Below are 16861 nucleotides of genomic sequence, written 5' to 3' on the forward strand. Positions count from 1 at the left end.
TAAAACTGGGCTGAAGATAATAACATTTACCTCAAAGGATTGTTTGATAATTTATTTTATATTTGTTAAGAATTCAGAAAAATAAGTGGTACTATAAAAATGTTTATTTTTAAAAATTTAAAAGTACTCACAAAAATGTTCACTATTTTAATAAAAATATTTTGCTTGCTAATTGGAAAAACATATTTGAATTCTTCATCTAAAAATATATATAGACTGCCATATTTGCCAGACATAGCAGCTCATATATATAATCCCAGCACTTTGGGAGGCTTGAGCTCAGGAGTTTGAGACCAGCCCGAGCAATATGACGAAACTCCATCTCTACAAAAAAAAAAAAACAAAAATTAGCCAGGTGTAGTGGTGTGCACCTGTAGTCCCAGCTACTCGAGAGGCTAAGGTGGGAAGATCACTTAAATCCAGGAGGTTCAGGTTGCAGTGAGCCAAGATCGCACCACAACATTCCAGCCTGGGTGACACGGTGAGACTCTGTCTCAAAATAATAATGGTAATAATAATAATAATAATAATAATCAGCATTTTCATGGTCTTTATTTAAAAAAAAAAGACTCCATTTTCATTACTTCAAAAAAACTGAGAGACCACCTGGTTTGCAGTTCTACTGAAGCTAGCAACAAGTGAGCTCTACAGCATGTTAGATAAAATTCAAAACAACATTGGCCCAAAGAACATTTGAAAATTCTTACTGAAGTGGATTTTAACTCATATACATTCCTAAAAGTAAAATCATTAAGTGATAATCATCAGCACATATGTTTTACAGATATATCACATTAGTTCAAAGAAACTAAAATTCTGAAAGACAACATTCTTTACAAAAATGATTGCCAGGAAACATGTATATTAACACATGCACAATGTTTACAAGGTACAATGTTCTGCATGACATAATTTTTTTCATAAATATTCTGTTTATAACCATAAGATTCAGAAACAAAGTTAAGATGTACAGCTAATCAATGATGTCATGACATTCACGGAACCTCTCCGTAAACCAAAATCATAAAATGTCAAGGATATCCCACTCCAATGATAAGCATGCAATGAACTAAAGAGATGCACATTGCAGATCTACACTGTCATCAATCCTTTGATAATAAATGAAACAAGTCAGCTACTTTACAACCACAAATGGTACATTAAAGAGATGACAACATCTCTTTTTTTGCAGAAGGTAACTAGCAGTAGATAAAATTCAGTTATATTATTTAAGAATGTACAGCATGAATTCAAGGCTGAATACAGATAACCTTTAAAATATAAGCTGTCTCAAAAAAAATATGCCTCATCCTGCAGAGTATTGTTTAAGAGCAATACAGTTAGAACATGAACATGCTTCAACCAATTGACGTTTGTTGAAAAAGGGTAAAGACTAGTATACATAAGAAAAAATATACGTTTGCTCTCTTAAAATTGACTCTAATGTAGAAGACATGAACAAATATATTTTCTCTGCTAAAATTTTAAGTAAAAACAATGTTTACTTGGAAATATTTCTTGTTTTATTTAGATATTTTATTGTAACGCCTTAAAATATTACTATACAATATTGTAAATCTCACAGCACAATAATGATTAAAATGAAAAACTGTATTAGACAAAACATAAAATTAAATAGCTTAGAATAAAGCTGTAATGTATTCTAGGATTAGATCCCATTCACACGTTCTTTAGAAATCTAATAAAATTTGAACCAAATTCATACATTAGCAATTAGGAGACAGATTATCCGGATATGGATCCAAGTTGTAACTCTAGGTTATTTCTGCTTTATGCTATTTTCAAACTTATAAAATGAGGGATAATATCAGTACCACCTCAGAGGTTTGTTGTAAGAATTAGTTACTACTTATACACACCTCTAATAGCTACTGAAATAGCATAAGGATTCATGAAATATTAGCTACTGTTGGCACCATCACTCCTTACCTAAATCAAAAATATATATACTGTTCAGATCAAATCTATTTAATCTCTTTCACAACAGAGTGTTTTAGAGACATTTCTTCAATTTTCAATTCCACATTTCCACCTTCCTCGTTCTCTCTCATTCATACACCAATTCTACACGTTTACTCCATTATTCTCTCTCATTCATATACAAAAGAACACATATACTACCCACCACCACAATCACTAAATTTCAAATTTAAAAAAAGTGCACTCTTAACCCATAGTTACAACAAAGAAAACTTCTCCATAATTAATTAGAAAGTACACTAAGAAATAGATTCCAGGTTAGGATGGTAGGCTGATATTGCAATTACTTTTTTTTTCTTCCTCAATTCCAAAAACAAATCAGCAAAAAATAAATAAATAAATAAATAACAAAAATAATTTTTAAAAATAATGAAACAATGTAAGGAACACACCATAAATCACCAAACATCAAAATACTGGTTGCCAAGGGGAACAAAAACAAACTGGTTCTAGAACTGAGGGAGCAACAAAGCTTAGTTCTTAATCATATCCCCATGCCCCCAAAGCAATATTGGTAAGCTGACAAAATTCTGATAATTTTCTCAATGCCTTCAAATACAGAGAGAAACAAATTGAGTAGGTAACATTACCTCTTTCCCCTTCTACCTGGAGATGCCAGAAAAACTTACAGAACAAATACTGGTGAAGCAAGAATTTGAAAAATGGTGCTGATTCACTAAAACTGAAGTAAACTCGACTCTACTCTCTTCTCTTAAATGACTGAGGAAAATGATTCAAAGCCTAAGCACATTTTCCCATGAGAACTGTCTACAGTCTAACGAGATAGAATGAACTTGGTAGGAAATATTTAACAAAATCTTAGAAAAAAATTGAGGATTTCTAAGAAAGTCCCCTCACCTATTTCAAATAGTGCTTTCCCTTCATGATAGGCTATAGGATATTCTACAAAAATCAAACTGTAGCTCAGATGGGGGAAATACTACCTTTACACAGAGGATGGAGAGGAAAATAAGTCACTAAGATATCTTGTTGTGTAAGCCAACAGAGTATCTGCACAGAGCATTCTAACAATGAACACAACAAAACAAAAGAGCATGGTAGTTACACAAACATACAGCACCAATCAATCAACAAATAAATAAGTTAATAGATTTAAAATAAAACTTTAATATAGAAAAGACAAAAAATCTGATGAGAAAGTGTAACTCAAAGAATAAAAGAAAATTCTTCATGATTATTTTTTCTAATGAACAACATAACAAAAACATAATGCAAATAAAATTCAAAATAAAGTAAGTGACTAAGGAAAGAGGCTGAAGTCCTAAATAAACAAAATTAGAAACAGAACATAAGCTTTATAGACATAATAAATAAGTTACAAATAAATATCCCAGACAAAATAAAACATTAAAAATGTACTTACTGGTGGAAAAATAAGGCTAAGGATCAAAGAAAGTCAAGCAACTAAGGAATAACTAATATATGTGAAAGACAAACATATAGCTAACATAATATTATTAAGTGTTACTAAGTAAGGAAAAACAAAACAAAGTGAAAATGGTATTTCAAATCTAAAAAATTTCCTAAGAACTGAAGGAAAAAGAATCTGCCGATTATAACGAGAAACTATGTCCCAGGATAATTTGATAAATAATGTTCAATACTGAGCCATATTCCTCTTAAAGAATTTTGTGGACAAAGAAATCACAGGCAGATGACACAAAAAGCAAATCAAAAATTGAGGGAAAATATCAGACTGTCCTCTGAAAGCAACATTCAAAGTCAGAAGATAACAAAGCAATGTCTACAAAGTTCTAAGAGAATTTAAGTGTTACCCAAAAAAATTAAGTCAAGCAAGGCAGTCATGGCACAGAAAGAGGGAGATGTTAGAGATTACAATTTGACTGAAGAATAGAAGGCGATCAAGGCCAACTATCCACCAGTCAATAGGAATTACGAGTATTTGGATCATACAGCAGATGTCTAGTTACACACATGGGGAGATACTTTGGAGGAAGCATTTGAGCAATGTGCAATGGCCATGTTTGGTTACATCACAGATACTGGGACTGTGGAGCCTCTCCAAACAATAGAAGCAGAAACCCAAGGAGTTTCTACTTTTCTTTTTCACTTTTTAGATGAGTGGCTTTATAAGTCCAATGCTGATTAATTCTTCATACCCTGGGAAGTAAAAGTACTTTGTTTTGATCAAGACATTTTAAATTACAATCATTTGGGTGCAGAGAAGAATTTTCATTGTCCAAGCACACTCACGGAACAGAAGTCAAAGTTATAACATATTCAGCAATGCAAGTCTATAATAAAGAAAACCCAGAAGTTTTTATGATCATTTACATTTAAGACCAAAAAAGAAAAGACTCCTAAGTATTGTTTTTTCTTTTTTTTCTCTTCCTTTGGGGAAGACAATGTGAATTAATTTCTACATTATCTTTTGATATACAGTAACTGTAGAACAGAAATTTATAACTTTTTTTCTTTTTTTTTTTCCTGAGATGGAGTATTGCTCTGTCGCTCAGGCCAGAGTGCAGTGGCATGATCTCGGCTCACTGCAGCCTCTGCCTTCCAGGTTCAAGCAATTCCCATCCCTCAGCCTCCCGAGTAGCTGGGACTACAGGCATGTGCTACCTCATGCCTGGCTAATTTTTGTATTTCTAGTAGAGATGGGGTTTCACCTTGTTGGCCAGGATGGTCTTGAACTCCTGACCTCAAGTGATCCGCCCACCCTGGCCTCCCAAAGTGCTGGGATTATAGGTGGGAGCCACCACACCCAGCCAGAAATTTATAACTTGAACTGTGACTTTCAGAAATGGAAAATCAGGGCACATCCTTGGTCTGTGTTCCCCAAACAATCAAACTTTAAAGAATTCTTCAATTCCTAGGGGGGCAGTTATGGTCATTCATTTGTTGATTATCTGCTGTGGCAGCAGGTGCCTCATGCCCTTCCATTGCAATGTGAGCCCTGAGCCTCCCCCCAGAATGGAATGCTGATGCCAGCGGCAGCCTGGCACTAAATCCAATTTGGGGGGAAAAAAAAAAAATTGAGAAAATATATTTCCACACCCAGAAAAAAAAATATATAAAGTTAAGCAGAATGCCATTCAAATATAAAGACAGCAAGCAAATATTCTTAAACATGGAAGAACTTTAAGTTTACAACACACATAAGCCCCTTATGGAAAAAATAACCATGAAATGCAGCCAATTAAGAACTGAGTCAAAAGAAAGAATCTGGAAATTAAGTTGCGACTAATAAAATGGGGGGAATGAAGAGTGTGTATTGAATTCATTTAAATAAAGAACAAAAACTCAAGTACTACAAGAAATGTGATTATAAACATGAATGTTATAAATTTAGACAACATGAAAATTAAAATATAACTTTAAAAATTAGGAGGTGAGGGTAGAGAAAAGAAAAGGAACATACAAGTGTTTAATATCCTCAGCTTCCATAAGAGGGTATGAATTGACATATGTAACATAAAAATCAGCAACATCAGAGAAGGGTAGAGCACAATGGCAGAATAGAGGCCTATCCCGTTCGTTCACCCTGCTGCAACACCAAATTTTAACAACTATCTGCACACAGTAAAGCACCATCACAAGAACCAAAAATCAGGTGAGTGATCACAGTACTTGTTTTTAACTTCATATCATGGAAAGAGGCATTGAGCGGGGCAGGAGAGACAGACTTGAATCACTGATGCCACCTCTGCCCCATCGCCCATAAGTGGCCATGCACTGCAGACAGAAACTGCACTTTGAGGAAGGAGAGCTCAGTGACTGGAGGACTTTACATTCATCTCAGTGCTGCCCTGTCACAGCAGAGAATAAAGCTATGCTCGGCTCCTTCCACAGAGGGAGCATGAGGACCAGTCCTAGCCAGAGGGGAATCACATGCCCCATGGGACAGAACATGAGTTTCTCGGCAAGCCTCGCCACCCAGGCTAAAGTACTCTGGGGCCCTAGATAAACTTGAAAGGCAGACTAGGACCCAAGGACTGCAATTTCTAGGCACGTCCTAGTGCTACATTGGGCTTACGACCAGTGAACTAGGGTGGCACGTGACCTAGAGAGACACCAGCTTGCATGGCGAAGGAAGTGCTTGCATCATCCCTGCCCTAATCCCAGGCAGTGAAGCTCTCATAGCAATGAAAGTTACTCCTTGCTCTGCTTAAGGAGAGGAGAGCAAAGAATAAAGAGGACTTTGACTTGGACACCAGCTTAGCCACAGTAGGATAGGGCACCAGGCAGAGTCATGAGGCCCCATTCCCAGGCCTTAGCTCTCGGATGGTATTTCATTTCTAGACACAAACTGAATCAAAAGGGAAGCCACTGTCTTGAAGGTGAGAACCCAGTCCCGGTAGGATTCATCACCTGCAGATTAAAGAACTCTTGGGCCCCGAATAACCGGCAGTGATAATGAGGGGAATATACCATGTGTCTTGGGCTCTGAGACTTACTAGCTTCAGGGGTGACCCAGCATATTCCCAGCTATGGTGCCTAGAGTGAAACACTACTAATTTTTTAGAAAAGCAGAGGGGAAAAATAAAGGGAACTTTGTCTTGCACCCTATGTACCAACTCGGCTGGGGGTAGAGCAATAAGCTGGCTCTTGGGGTCCCAAAGTTCAGGCTTAGACTCTTGGACAGCATTTCTGGACCTGCTCTGGGACAGAGGGGAGCTCACTGCCCTAAAAAGCGAGTCTCAGGCGTGGCAGCATTTACCACAAGCTGAAAGAAGAGCCCCTAGGCTCTCAGTAAACATCAGTGGTGGTCTGAAGGAATCCCCTGTGGACCGGTGGTGGGGTTGGCCACAGGGAAAGGCACCTCTGCCTGTGGAAAGTGAAGAAAAGAGTAGGAAAGACTGTACTGTGGTTTGAGTGCAGGCATAACGACAGTAGAACAGAATATCAGGTAAATTGCTAAGCTGTTTAACTCCAGTCCCTGGCTCCCAGACAGCACCTCTGGACATTCCTGGAGCCTGTGGGAACTCATGGCCCTGAAGGGAAGAAACTTGGGCAAGACCCAGTGCTGTGCAGGTTTCAGGTCTAACCCAGTGCAGTCCCAGCGGTGGTGGCCACAGACTTACTTGCATCACCACATCCCCAGTTCCAGGTGGCTCAGCAAAGAGAGACAGACTCTGTCTGTATGGGAGAAAAGGAAAAGAACAAGAGTCTCTGGCTGGTAATCCAGATAATTCTTCCACATGTTATCTAAGACCACCGAAACGGTACCTCTACGAGTCAGCAAAAAACACAGCCTTATTGGGGTTGGGGTCCAAGTTCTTTCAAATACCTGGAAAGCCTTCCCAAGAAGAACAGTCACAAGCTCAGACCGTGAAGAGTATAATAAATAATTAACTCTTCAATGCTCATAGACTGAAGAACATTAGCAAGTATAAACATCATCCACAAAAACATGACCTCACCAATGAACTAAATAAGGCACCAGGGAACAATTCTGAAGAAACAGAGACATACGACAACTCAGATAGACAATTCAAAATAGCTGTTTTGAGGCAACTCAAAGAAAATCAAGATAACACAGAGAAGAAATTCAGAATTCTATCAGATAAATTTAACAAAAGGATTAAAATATTTTTTTAAATCAAGCAGAATGAGTCGGGAGGTGGAGGTTACAGTGAGCTGAGATCCCACTACTGCACTGCAGCCTGGGTGATAGAGCCAGACCCTGTCTCAAAAAATAAAAATAAAAAAATTTAAATATATATATCAGAAATTCTATAATTGAAAAATGCAATTAACATGCTGAAGAACGCATCAGAGTCATCAGAGTCTCATAATGGCAGAACTGATCAAGAAGGAAGTAGTGAGCCTGAAGACAGGCTATTTGAAAATATAGAGAGAAGAAAAAAAGGAATAAGAAAAAATGAAGCATGCCTATCAGAAAACAGCTTCAAAGGGGCAAATCTAAGAGTTAATAGCTTTAAAGAAGAGGTAGATAAAAAGAGAAGGGTAGGAAGTTTATTCAAAAGAATAATCAGAGAACTTCCCCAACCTTGAGAAAGATATCAAATTCAAGTAAAAGAAGCTTATATAACAGCAAGCAGAAAGAAGCTTACCTCTGGGCATTTAATAATCTGAAGGTCAAGAATAAAGAAAGGATTCTAAAAGTAGCAAGAGAAAAGAAATAACACACAATGGTGCTTCAACACATCTGGCAGCAGACATTTCAGTGGAAACCTTACAGGCCACAAGAGTGGCATGATGTATTCAAAGTGCTGAAAGAAAAACACTTTTACTCTAGAATAATATATCTAGTGAAAATATCCTTTAAGCATGAAGGAGATAAAAAGACTTTCCCAGTCAAACAAACGCTAAAGGATTTCATCAACACCGGACCTGTCCTAAAAGAAATGCTAAAGGGAGCTCTATAGTCTGAAAGAAAAGGATGTTCATGAGCAAGAAGAAACCATCTGAAGATACAAATCTCAATGGTAATAGTAAGCACACAGAAAAACATAGAATAGTATTACATTGTAATTGGAGTGTATAAATATACCAAGTAGAAAGCCTAAATAATGAACCAATGAATAATAACTACAAAAACTTATCCAGACATAGATAGTACAATAAGATAAAAAGAAAAACAACAGAAAGTGTAAAACTAGAGAGACAAAGTTATAGTGTAGTTTTTATTAGGTTCCTTTTTGTTTATGCAATCAGTGTCAAGTGTAGTTTCCATTAGTTTTACATAACAGGTTATAAGATTGTGTTGGCAAGCTTTATAATAACCTCAAACTGAAACAAATACAATGGGTACACAAAACATAAAAAGCAAGAAATTAAATCATACCACCAGAGAAAACCACCTTCACTACAAGGAAGACAAGGAAGAGAAAAAAGGAAGAGAAGTCCGCAAAACAACCAGAAAGCAAATAACAAAATTGCAGCAGTAAGTCTGTACTTATCAATAATAACATTAAATGTAAATGTACTAAACTCTCCAATTAAAAGAAATAAAGTGGCTGAATGAATTTAAAAAGAAGATCTAATGATCTGTTGCTTATAGGAAACACACTTCACTTATAAAGATACACATAAACGGAAAATAAAGAGATGAAAACAGATATTCCAGGCCAGTGGAAACAAAACAGAGCAGGAGTAGCTACCTTAATCAGACAAAGTAGATTTTAAGAAAAAAATTGTAAGAAGAGACAAAGACGGTCATTATATAGTGATAAAGGAGTCAATCCAGCAAGAGGATATAATGATTGTAAATAAATATGCACTGTATTAGTCCGTTTTCACACCGCTATAAAGAACTACCCAAGACTGGGCAATTTATAAAGGAAAGAGGTTTAATTGACTCACAAATTGACATGGTTGGGAGATCTCAGGAAACTTACAATTAATGGTCGAAGGGGAAACTGGCACCTTCTTCACAAGTTGGCAGGAAAGAGAAGAGCGAAGGAGGAATTTCCAAACACTGATAAAATCATCAGATGTCATGAGAATTCACTCACTATTATGAGAACTCACTCACTATTATGAGAACAGCGTGGAAGAAACTGTCCCCCAAGGATCCAATCACTTGCCTCCCTTGACACATGGGGATTATAGGTCCCTCCCTCAACATGTGGGGATTACAATTCAAGATGAGATTTGGATGGGGACACAGAGCCAAACCATATCATGCATCCAACACTGAAGCAACCAAATATATAAGGAAAATATTATGAGAACTAAAGAGAGAGATAGATTCCAATACAATAATAGCTAGAGACACCAAAATATCCCACTTTCAGCATTGGACAGATCTCACAGACAAACTCAAAACAGAAATAGCAGACTTCATCTGTACTACAGAACAGTGGATCTAAAGATATTTACAGAACTTTTTTTTTTTTTTTTGAGATAAGAGTCTTGCTCTGTCACCCAGGCTAGAGTGCAGTGGCATGATTTTGGCTCACCGCAACTTCCATCTTCCAGGTTCAAGCAATTCTCCTACTTCAGCCTCCTGAGTAGGTGGGATTACAGGAGCATGCCATCACACCTGGCTAATTTTTGTATTTTTAGTAGGGACAGAATTTCGCCATGTTGGCCAGGCTGGTCTCAAACTCCTGACCTCAGGTGATCCACCTGCACCAGCTTCCCAAAGTGCTGGGATTACAGGCGTGAGCCACCACGCCCGGCCAGATATTTACAGAATATTTCATCCAACGGCTGCAGAATATACATTCTTCTCCTCAGCACATGGGTCATTCTCAAGAACAGACCATATGTTAGTTCACAAAACAAGTCTTAAAACATTCAAAAAACCTGAAATATCAAGCATCTTCTCTGACCACAATGAAATATAACTACAAATTAATAATAACAGGAATATTAAAAACCATACAAATATATTGAAATTAAACAATATGTTCCTGAATCACCAGTGTAATGACGAAGAAATAAAGAATAAAATTGAAAAATTTCTTCAAACAAATGATAATAAAAACACAACATACTAAAACATATAGGATACAGTGAAAGCAGTATTAAGAAGGGAATTTATAGCTATAAATACCCGCATCGAAAAAAAAGAAAAACTTCAAATAAATAACCTAATAACGCATCTTAAAGAACTAGAAAAGTAAGAGCAAAACTGAACTCAAAATTAGTAGAAGAAAAGAAATACTAAAGTTCAGAGAAGAAATAAATGAATTTGAAATGAAGAAAACAATACAGAAGAGCAATGAAACGAACAGTTGGCTTCTTGAAAAGATAAACAAAATTGAAAACCTTTTAGTGAGACTAAGAAAAAGAGAAGATCCAAATAAATGAAATCAGGTATGAAAAGGGAGACATTACAACTGATACTGTAGAAATTCAATGGATCATTAGTGGCTACTATGAGCAACTATATGTCAATAAATTTTGAAAATCTAGAAGAAATGGATCAATTCCTAGATACATAAACCTACCGAGATTGAATCATTAAGAAATCTAAAACCTGAACAGACCAATAACAAGTGACAAGAGTGAAGCCTTAATAAAAAGTCTCACAATAAAGAAAAGTGTGGGGCCAGATGGCTTCACTGAATTCTAACAAACATTTTAAGAACTAATACCAATCATACCCTAAGTATTCCAAAAAATAGAGAGGAGGGAAGAATTCCACACTCATTCTACAAGGCCAATAGATTACCCTGATACCAAAACCAAAGACATATTTATTTATTTATTTATTTATTTATTTATTTATTTTTTCTGGTCAGGTCCAGCTTTACTCTTTTTTTTTTTTTAATTTATTTATTATTATTATACTTTAAGTTGTAGGGTACATGTGCATAACGTGCAGGTTTGTTACATATGTATACTTGTGCCATGTTGGTGTGCTGCACCCATCAACTCGTCATTTACATCAGGTATAACTCCCAATGCAATCCCTCCCAAAGACATATTTAAAAAAGAAAACTGGCCGGGTGCGGTGGCTCAAGCCTGTAATCCCAGCACTTTGGGAGGCCGAGATGGGCGGATCACGAGGTCAGGAGATCGAGACCATCCTGGCTAACCCGGTGAAACCCCGTCTCTACTAAAAATACAAGAAAATTAGCCGGGTGAGGTGGCGGGCGCCTGTAGTCCCAGCTACTTGGGAGGCTGAGGCAGGAGAATGGCGTGAAACCGGCGGGGCGGAGCTTGCAGTGAGCCGAGATCGCGCCACTGCACTCCAGCCTGGGGCACAGCAAGACTCCGTCTCAAAAAAAATAAATAAATAAATAAATAAAATAAAATAAAATAAAAAGAAAACTACAGGCTAATTTCACTGGTGAATATTGATGCAAAAATCCTCAAGAAAATACTAGCAAACTGAATTTAAAAATACATTAAAAAGGTCATTAATCATGACCAAGTGGGATTTATACTAGGGATGCAAGGATGGTTCAATATATGTAAATCAATCAATATGATACATGGTATCAACAGAATGAAGGATAAAAAAATGATCATTTCAATTGATGCTGAAAAAGTATCACATAAAGTACAACATCCCTTCATGATAAAAACCCTCAAAAAAAACCTGATACAGATGGAATATGCCTTAACATAATAAGCCATATATGACAGACCCACAACCAGTATCATACTGAATGGAGAAAACTGAAAGCCTTTCCTCCAAGATCTGAAACATGACAAGAACGCCTACTTTCACCACTATTATTCAACATAGTACTGGAAGCCTTAGCTAGAGTAATCCAACAAGAGAAGGAGATAAAGAGCATTTAAATTGGAAAGGAGTAAGTCAAATTATCTTTATTTGCAGACGATATTATCTTATTTTTAGAAAAACCTCCCACCAAAAAACTATTAGAACTGATAAAAAAAAATTAAGTAAAGTTGCAGTATACAAAAACCAACATACAAAAATGAGTAGTGGCCGGGCATGATGGCTCATGTCTGTAATCCCAGTACTTTGTGAAGATAAGGGGATGGACTATTTGAGCCCAGGAGTTAGAGACCAGCTGGGCAACATGGTAAAACCCTGCCTCTATAAAAAATACAAAAATTAGCCGGACCTGGTGGCACATGCCTGTAGTGCCAGCTACTCAGGAGGTGGGCAGACTGATTGAGCCAAGAAGTTTAAGGTACAGTGAGCCATGACTGTGTCACTGTATCCCAGCCTGGGTGACAGAGTGAGATCCCATCTCAAGCAATCAGTCAATATCAGTATCATATCTATGTGCCAATAGTGAACAATCTGAACATGAATTCAAAAAAGTAACCCATTTACAACAGAAACATATAAAATTAAATACCTAGAAATAAATTTAACGAAAGTAGTGAAAGATCTCTATAATAAAAACAATAAATCACTGATAAGAGAAATTGAAGAGAATATTAAAAAATGGAAGGATATTCTATGTTTATGGATTGGCAAATCAATACTGTTAAAATACCCATATTACACAAAGCAATCTACAGATTCAATGCAATCTATCAAAATGCTAATGACATTCTTCAAAGAAATAAAAAAAAAATCCTAAAATTTATGTGGAATCAAGACTCAAAATAGCCAAAGCTATCCTGAGCAAAAAGAAGATTATCTGACTTCAAATTATATTACTGAGTTATAGTAACCAAAAGAGAATGGTATTAGAATCAAAACAGACACATAAGCCAATGGAACAAAAAGAGGACCCGGAAACAAATCCACATAGCTACAGGAAATGAATTTTCAACAAAGGTGCCAAGGACAAACATCGGGGAAAAGACACTCTCTTCAATAAATGGCACTGGGAAAACTAGTCATCCATATGCAGAAGAATGAACCTTGATCCCTACACCTCACACTGTATGTAAAAATCAACTCAAAATGGATTGAAGACTTAAATCTAAGACTTCAAACTGTGAAACTACTCCAAAAAAAAAACTGAGGAAACTCTCCAGGACATTGGTCTGGGCAAAAATTTCTTCAGTAATACCCCATAGTCACAAGCAACCAAAGCAAAAATGAATAAATGGGATCATATCAAGTTAAAAAGCCACCACACAGCAAAAGAAACAGTCAACAAAGTGAAGAGACAACCCATAGAATGGAAGAAAATATTTGCAAAACTACCCATCTGACAAGAGATTAATAAGCAGAATATGTAAGGAACCCAAACAACTCTATAGGAAAAAATAATAATCTAATTTTAAAATGGGCAAAATATTTGAATAGACATTTCTCAACAGAAGACATACAAATGGCAAACAGGCACATGAAAAGGTGCTCAGGCCGGGTGCAGTGGCTCATGTCTGTAATCCCAGAACTTTGGGAGGCCGAAGCGGGCAGATCACTCGAGGTCAGGAGTTTGAGATCAGCCTGGCCAACATAGCAAAATCCCATCTCTACTAAAAAAACAAAACTTAGCTAGGCACGATGGCACAGGCCTTTAATTCCAGCTACTAAGGAGGCTAAGCCATGAGAATCCCTTGAACCAGGGAGGTGGAGGTTGCAGTAAGTCAAAAATCGCATCACTACACTCCAGCCTGGGTGACAGAGTGAGGCTCTGTCTCAAAGAAAAAAAGAAAAAAAAGAAAGAAAGAAAAGGTGTTCAAGGGCTGAGCACTGAGACTCACACCTGTAATCCCAGCACTTTGGGAGACTGATGAAGACAGATCACTTAAGGCCTGGAGTTCAAGACCAGCCTGACCAACACAGCGAAACCCCATGTCTACTAAAAATACAAAAATTAGCCAGGTGTGGTAGCACAAGCCTGTAATCCCAGCTACTCGTGTGGCTGAGCCATGAGAATCGCCCGAAGCAGGGCAGTGGAGGTTGCAGTGAGCCAAGATCATGTCAATGTACTTCAGCATGTGCAACAGAGCAAGACTGTATCTCAAAAAACAAAACAAAACAAAACAAAACAAAAGGTGCTCAATATCATTGATCATCAGAGAAATGCAAATCAAAAGTACCATGAGATATCACCTCACTTGAGTTAAAATGGCTTGTATCCAAAAGTCAGGTAATTACAAATGCTGTCAAGGATGTGGAGAAAAAGGAACCCACATACACTATTGGTGGAGGGTAAATTAGTAACAATCACTATACGAACAGTCTGGAGGTCCCTCAGAAATCTAAAATAGAGCTAATATATGATCCAGCAATCCCACTGCTATGTATATATCCAAAAGAAAGAAAATCAATATATTGAAGAGGTATCTGTACTCTCAGGTTTGTTGCAGCACTGTTTACAATGGCTAAGATTTAGAAGCAACCTATATGTCCAGCAAAAGATGAATGGATAAAGAAAATGTGGTACTTACACACAATGGAGTATTATTCGGCCATAAAAAGGAATGAGATTCTTTCATTTGCAACAACATGGATGAAAATGGAGATCATTATGTTAAGTGAAATAAGCTATGCACAGAAAGACAAACGTCGCATGTTCTCATTTATTTGTGGGATCTAAAAATCAAAACAATTAAATTTTTTCAATTGAACTCTGAACAACTGAACTCTGAGATTAAAATAGTTGAACTCAGAGAGATAGTAGAAGGATGGTTACCAGAGGCTAGGAAGGGTAGTGAGGGTGTCACGGGGAGGTGACGATGATCAATAGGTATAGAAAAAATAGAACGAATGAATAAGATCTAATATTTGATAGCAAAACAGGAGACAATAGTCAATAATAATTTAATTGTGCATTTTAAAGCAACTAAAATGGTGTATCTGGATTGTTTGTAACCCAAAGGATAAGTACTTGAAGAGATGGATACCCAATATTCCATGATGTGATTATTATGCACTGCGTTCCTGTACCAAAATATCTCATGTACTACATAAATACACCTACAATGTACCCACAAATATTACAAAAAAAAGAATTAATAAAAAAATCAATGACATAATTACACTGAAAAGAAGTAACTAAAAGAAAAAGAAATAAATGGCTGGGTGGAATTCTATGTCAAAACTCATGTTTAAAAACTGAAGCCATCAACTTCTTAATTTTTTCATAATTTATTAACCTTCCATTCTTTCAGAAAATAATTTTCCTTTAAAGAAACACTTCCTTGTTTTTTCCATAATTATTTTTATTTTGCTAAATTTTATACAATAGTGCAATAAATAGCCATGTATACCTATCTTTAAATACTATTATTTTTATTCCTAACAGATACATTCACAAAAATTGGATTACTCGGACCATATTGCTTTCCCATAAGACTAAAAATGTACTTTCCATTAGCAATACAAAAGAATAGCATTGCCCATTTCATCTCCTTTACTCTCTTCAACAGTACATTATCATCCTATTTACTTTCTCTCAGTCGAAAACTGGAAAATTGATAGATAATAATTTCTCTAATTTGCATTTTCTTGAATATTTGTGTGAGTATCCTTCTCATGTTTACTAGTCACTTTTAGGTTCTTTTGTGAATTTCTTATTCATATATTATATTCAGGATATATTCTTTATTCTTTACTTTTACTTTATTCTTACAACTTTCCTGAATATATACATATTCATATATAATAATTCATATATAATAACTCTTATAGGAATTATTAGTACAGTGAATATATTAATCATTTATCAGTCATAAGCATTATGTTTTTCCAAGTTGTTCATGGTGTCTTTCCTCCACTTAATGTTATAGGTAGTAACAGATATCTACTTTTATATTTCTACTTTCTAAATATCCTATATTTTGGTTACCAAATTCACACATATGCCCAAGTTCTACTTTTACAGTTTTCCAAATATGTTTCTAAAGTATTTACCATGTCATCTTCCTCCCTATTGCTTATTTCATCTGGAGGATTTTTAATATATGCTGCCTTTATAGTGGTGTTTTAATTTCTAGAGAGGCAAGTACAATCTCATCACTTTTTCACAAATTGTAGGACTATATTAAAGCATTTATTTTTTCACATTAACCGAATATTTAAATATCCAAATATAAAATTTGCATGTCTTAAATTTGTTATAAAGAATATTTAAATGCCAAATCAACTCTACTGTTATTTTAATGGAGTGCTTTACTAATGGATATATTGAGTTTGCACATTAACTTGAGAAAAACGAACATTTTTGTGATGTAAAATTTTCTATCTTTGACTATAAAAGACAGTATGGAGTCTTTTTTCCAGTTAGAAAACTGGAAAAATACAAGTAATGTTGGCATATTAAGTAACAGCATCCTGCCAATGTTAATCTTCTGATTTTGATAACCGTACCAGATTAAGACAGAGAATGTGCTTAGGAAATTTCCACTGAAGTATTTTGAGGTAGAAGGGAATCATGACTTTAACTTACTTTCAAATTCAGAAAAACAAAGCATAAAGAGAAAGAGAATAAACATAGCAAAAATTTAACAATCACGAGATCTGGGAGAACAGTGAATAGGAGTTCCTGCTTTATTCTTACAACTTTCCTGA

General features: G+C 35.9%; 1 protein-coding gene and 1 pseudogene across 6 annotated transcripts in view; one reads left to right on the forward strand and one right to left on the reverse strand.

The window, feature by feature from the left end:
- The window catches only part of LRBA (LPS responsive beige-like anchor protein), a 768738-nt gene that overhangs the window by 465739 nt on the left and 286138 nt on the right, over positions 1 to 16861 (reverse strand). The gene's annotated exons all lie outside the window — the stretch shown is intronic.
- LOC123573450 (protein archease pseudogene) lies at positions 3818 to 4323 on the forward strand (annotated as a pseudogene).

The sequence above is a fragment of the Macaca fascicularis genome, chromosome 5 (assembly GCF_037993035.2).
Source record: "Macaca fascicularis isolate 582-1 chromosome 5, T2T-MFA8v1.1".
Lineage (NCBI taxonomy): Eukaryota > Metazoa > Chordata > Mammalia > Primates > Cercopithecidae > Macaca > Macaca fascicularis.